Genomic DNA, 6424 nt, shown 5'->3' on the forward strand with positions numbered 1-6424 from the left:
TGAGTTGATTCAGAGGGCTGAAGCTCTTGGTTTAGGCACCAACCCTAGTATTAGAGGTTCCTCTTTTTGTACATGTATTCTTATATTAGAATCATAGATTAGTTGTCGAAGTTATCTCTACTTTGTTTAATCTACACGTATTTGAATGGTTGGTTAGTTTTTCTTCCATTAGTTGGATAAGTAGATCAGTGTTACAGTAGTGAAAGAAAAGACTTCAGAAAATCTTGTGATGGTGGCCTCATCCTCATCTCCCTCATGGGATAATGTTTTGAGGGCCGCACTCTTAGAGCCCCAAAAACATATTTATATTTTGGTTATTACATAGCTTAGGATTTCTTATTGAGTAGATCATTGTTGATGATTTCTTAGAAGCACCTCCAATTGTCATTTTGGTTTCTTGAGTCTTTAATAGATAAGAAAGCATTCCATTGCATAGATTTAAGACATTAGCCATCAATAAATCAGTTTCTAAAATTCAATTCATATTTTCCACATTTACATAAAGTTGTGCATGAATGAAGAAAAGAATATGTGTTGTTGCAGGAGTTTCTAATCTACATGAGGATATCATTCCACCAGCCTCATCTAAGTCTTCTCCACCTCTCGCCCAATCCTACTAACTACTAATTCAAATTTTTGTTTTGTAGCCACCGTGGACAACCACCTGGAGCAAATCCAACCATCTTGAAGAGTTGGGTTGATCCTTGGGTAGTGTGCACCTTCCCCATACCTTATTCCTCCATCAGACATCTTCCCAACACTTTCTTTCACCTTCCCTACCTTCCTACAACTTTAAGCTAGTTTCTTGTAGTAAACGAGGAAATCTTGTAGTAACTACAAGAAACCCTGTAGCAACTACAGGAAACCCTGTAGCAACTACAGGAAACCCTATAACAGCTTGTTTTAGACTGTTTTGGATAGAAATGATGATCAGAGCCTAGGTTAGGCCTTCAACTTTACCTCCATAACCCTCAATACCATTTTGGACCAGTTTTCCCATACCTTCCTCCTATGCAAAATATCAGCGTGTTTAGCTTAGAATTTACATTTCTAAATTGAAAACCAAAAGATTTTTTTTTGCAATATTTAGCTAGTGCATGCATACATCAATCATAGCAATGTTAGGATAATTTCCATGTCTACTTAGTCCAGATAGCTAGATGATAGAATGAACGGTTAAATTAGGTCTCTTTTGAAAAATAATGTGTGTTAATTCTTAGCTAGGTAATTTCATGTCATTCCATAGCATTTTCTATTCAACTCTTTCATTTCCTTAAAATAGGCAAGCATTTACTTCCTGCATCAAAGATAGCTTTACATTCACTATCAGTAGTTAGCCTCCTTCTTGTCAATAGAAGATTGGTTTGAAAAACCCTGGTGGTCTATCATCCCAATTGAGAAGTGACAAGAGTAGACTATTGCATCTGTTTTGCATATAACACTGTCACCTCCAAGTTTGTACGAACCCCAGGTTGATAAAGTAACGTTGGTCACCCTAGGAGTTGTAGAATCCTTGCTGCAATACTGGGGCTCATCACTTTTTGGTGTCGTTGCTGAGGAGGTTTCTAGGTAGATGTAATTTGTTCTTTCCTTTCTATTTGACATTCAGTAAATAGATGCAATTCCTATTTTCCTTTTGTTTTGCATTCAATAGATAGTTTCAATTTTTTCTTTCTTTCCATTTTGCAAGTAGTTCCATTCAACAAATAGTTGCAATTTCTACTTTATTTCCATTCTACAAGTAGTTCCATTAAGCAAATAGTTGTAATTTCTGCTTTCTTTCCATTTTGCAAGTAGCTATCAAAAAACCCTAAAAGAGAAAAAAATTTTCTTTCATGCCTCGTAGGAGTAGATTCAACTTAGGAAAGATTTTGCCAAATACCCCCACACCATCAAACAACCGACCTTCCCTATTCTTCGGTGGTTGTGAGCTAGAGGACCCATTAGGCGAACAACAAGAGATCTTTGAAGAGCCTATTGGGGAAGAAGAAGAAGAAAAATTCCACCAACCTACGTCATGGCTGAAAATAGAAATGGGATTGAAAACAGAAATGGAGCTGAAAACAGAATTAAAGGTTCTTTTCCCATTAGAGAAACTATAGGAGATGTTGGGATGAAAAACATAAGCCCCTTTTCCCTTCCTCACTTCCATGGCTTAACCTCAGAGGACCTTGATACCTTTTTGTTTGAGTTTGCTATCATCTTCAGAACTTATGATTATACCTCTAACAACGAAAAGTTGAAATTGTTCCCATCCACCCTCAAGGATGTAGCCTTGTGTTGGTTCTTGGGTTTACTTGGGGACATCATCACTACCTAGGCTCAAATGCAACAAGCCTTCAACAACAAATATAGGTATTATTGTAGGTCCAAAGACACCAAAGAGGAAATCTTTAGAATGACCTTGGGACATGATGAATCTTTGGAAGATTATGAGGAAAGGTTCCAACTTAGCTACAAAAGGGCCAGATGCACCCTCGATCCTGAATCACTCAAGTTAGTCCTTCTTAGAGGGATCAGGGAAGATCTCCTAGAAACCCTAAACATGCTATCAGGAGGGGACATCTACCAATTATCTTATGATGATATCAATATAGTTTTCAAAAACCATTCTAGGGCATCTAGAAAGAAGGGTAGGGCTAGTCAAGCTTTGGCCAGTTCATCCTTGTTCAACACATCCATCAAAAGTGAAATTGGGAACATGTTGGAAGAATTTAAGAGCGAAATGTTGCATACCCTTTCTCTGCAAATGGACGCCATGCAGATCAAGAGGAAGCAGGGAGAAGCAAAAATATCCTTAGCTGTCTTTTTCCCTAGATGCACCAAGAGGCACCCCGGAAATGAATGTCCATTGAATCTTATAGATATCTACTCGGTTTGTGAGGAAAACCACTCCACAGACAAGTGCCCTTATATGCCTGGATTAAAAGTTGCATATCAAGGAACTGAAAGTGTGGCTGGAAAACTCTGCTATATCAACCATAGGAGGCCTTAAGAACCTTGACCATACTAGCATGGTATGTAAGGGGCATCCTATTAATATTAAAACCCTAATCATAATGCATCCATTCCCCTTTGGTGTCCTCCTGCTCATCCTTCATAGTCCAGACCTTCTCCATGGTCCTTTGCACTTCAATACCATTCCAGGACTACCTCAATACCATTCCCAACCTGCCAATCAAACATTTAAGCTATATGCTCCCCCACAACCTTAGTGGAATACACTATCACAGGGGTGGAGTCCCCCATACAACCAATCTCCAGACTTACTACCTCCACCTCCATCTCAACCACAACTCCTTCACCCTCTCCACTTAAGCAACCTTAGATTCTTGCTCAGCTAAATCCGAACCCGAACAATAAGCATGCACAACAGGTTTATAGTCGAGAGATATCTCACCCAGCCTATGCTATAGAAATTCAAGAAATCAACCTCACGTCTAGAAGATTACTTCTCGATAATCAACCTCCATCTCCACCTGAGGATCTTGAAGAGGAAAAGGAAGAGAGTGTTCCTCAATCCAATCCACCTCCTTTTCCTGAGAGACTAATCCATCCTATCCAACACACCCCAGAAAAGACTGAACTTCTAGGTGAATTGAAAATTTGTGTGTTAAAATCCCACTCCTCCAAGCTATCAAGGATGTCCCCATCTGCAACAATTTAATCAAGGATAAATGCTTCAAACAACTTGGGAGGAGAAAAAAGACAACCTATCATTAATGTCATTGGACAATTGTCTGACTTAATGTTGGGGAGAGTGATTTTCTTGAAGTATCTAGAACCTGGAAGTCCTGTGGTAGATGTGCACATTGATGGTATCATTGTTCCCCATACCTTGATTGATCTTGGGTCTGCCATCAATGTGATGACTAAGGAGACTATGCTTAAACAGACTCTCCAAGGATCATTAAGGAAGACCACAACAGTCTTGCAGCTTGCAAACAGATCCATAGTAGCTTCTGAAGGAGTTGTTGAGGATGTGATGGTTTCCATTGATTCCTGGGAATACCTTGCTAACTTCTTAGTTATCCAACCTAAGACAAGGTTCAATGGTTATCCTCTCATCCTTGGAAGGCCATGGCTAGCCACTACTGATGCTTACATAAGTTACAGGGCTGGGAATATGACCATTAAAAATGGGTATTTGTCCAAACAATTGGTCTTGTACACTCTTGCTCGACCATCTCTAGAGCATGACTTACCTTTATGGTTGGAAGAGGAGGAGAAAGATGAAGTCTACTCTTCCACTATTACCCAATATGTAACCTAGATGCTACTATAGGAGGGGGACAACCTAATGAAGATGAACTGATTGATAAATGCCTCTAGAATCAACACCCCAAAACCATGTCTCTTGATGAGTTCGTAAAGAAAAATGAACATAACCCTTAGACTGATTTGTGCCTATCTGACTCAAGTACTACTCATGTCAAGATGATAGAATTTGGTCTATCTAAAACATTGAAAATCAACCCTTCCCTCTCTGCACATTGATAAAAGGAGTTATGTGACATGCTAATAGAGCATATGGATGCCTTTGCCTAGAGTTATAAGGAAATGAAGGGAGTGCACCCTTATGTGTGTACTCACCACATTTACATGAAGGAAGGATGCAAGACAATGTGCCAACCTTAGAGGAGAATGAACCCAGTCCTCAAAGACATAGTTAAAGAAGAACTATAGAAGTTGTTGGATGCACGATTCATTTACCCCATGTCAGATAGTGAGTGGGTGTCTCCACTAGTTTTGGTCCCAAAGAAGAATGGAAAATGGAGGATGTGTGTGGACTACAAAGAGTTAAACAAATCCACTGAAAAATACCATAATTTTCCCTCTACCTTTAATTGATCAAGTCTTGGATGATCTTGCAAGAAATAAGTTATTCTCTTTCCTGGAGGGATTCAGTGGTTACAATCAAATCCAAATCAGCCCAGAGGACCAAGATAAAACTACCTTCACTTGTCCTTAGGGCACCTTCACTTATAGGTTCCTTCCTTTTGGACTATGTAACGCCCTTGCCAATTTTCAGAAGGTAGTTTTAAGCATCTTTGCAGAGATAGTCCATGAATCTGTAGAAATCTATATGGGTGATTTGACTCCCTACAGGTGTGATTTACTGGAGGCTCTCTCTAACTTGGGGAAAGTATTAAATAAGTGCATTCAAATGAACTTATCCCTTAGTCCTGAGAAGTGTGAGTTCTCGATGAATGCATGGATTGTTCCAGGTCAGTCAATAACCCAGGAAGGATTGCAAGTGGACCCAAATAAAATTGTTATCATAAAGAGGGTCCATACTCCTAAGAAGAAGAGGGATGTTAGAAGTTTCTTAGGCTTAGCTAGATACTATAGGAGATTCATAAAGGACTTCAACAAAGTAGTATCACCTTTGTTTGGACTATTGGCCAAGGAATCTGAATTTTTCTGCTCAAAAAGCTGCAAAGAGTCCCTAGAAACCTTAAAGGACAAGTTAACTACTACACCCATACTCCGAGGCCCAAATTGGGCTCTTCCTTTACACATCAATGTTATGCCTTTGACAAATCTATAGGAGAAAATCTAGTTTAGATAGATGACAAGTTTCCTTATGCCATTTATTTCATCAACAAAAATTTGTCCAAGGCTGAATTGAACTACACTGTGACTAAAAAAGAGCTCCTAGTTGTTGCCCATTCCTTGAATAAATTTAGACACTACATCACTGGTTACCAGACCTTTGTACATATTGACCATGCTGCTATTAAATAATTGATGAACAAGCCTGATGTGAATGCCAGAATTATTAGATGGTTGCTTGTATTACAATGGTTTGATATAATTCATTGATAAGCCTAGTAGAGAAAATGTAGTTGCAGATATTTTTTCTAGAGTTGCTTTTCTTACAGGTGAGGAGGGAATGGTTGACGATCAACTACTAGATGAGCATTCATTTTCTATTTCATTTCTCTCTCCATGGTTTGCTGACATATCCAAATAATTAGTGGTGGTTGCACAGTTCCCTCCAAATCTGTCCTCTAAGGAAAAAAGTAGAATTATAAGAAAAAGCACCCCATTCATTGGATTGGGGGAAATCTCTTCAAGCTAGGCCTAAATCAAATTTTGAGGAGATGTGCCAGGGAGGAGGAAGTCTTTGAAATCCTCCTGGCTTGTCATGATGGGCCTTATGGAGGTCACTTTGTAGCCAAGACAACAACCTTCAAGGTACTGCAAGTTGTCTACTACTGGCCCACTCTCCCCCAAGATGCAAGAAGATACACCAGTCAATGTGACCAGTGCCAAAGAATGGGGAAACCTACTCCTAGGGATGCAATTCCTTTGCAACCTGAAGCGACACTTGAGCCATTTGAAAATTGGGGGATGGATTTCATTGGGCCTATTGATCCACCATTAGGGCAGAAAAAGTACATAATTGTATGCACTGATT

Source organism: Pinus tabuliformis, chromosome 9 (assembly GCF_031772625.1).
Source record: "Pinus tabuliformis cultivar Carrire ecotype Pingquan chromosome 9, CPIR1, whole genome shotgun sequence".
NCBI classification, from domain to species: Eukaryota; Viridiplantae; Streptophyta; class Pinopsida; order Pinales; family Pinaceae; genus Pinus; species Pinus tabuliformis.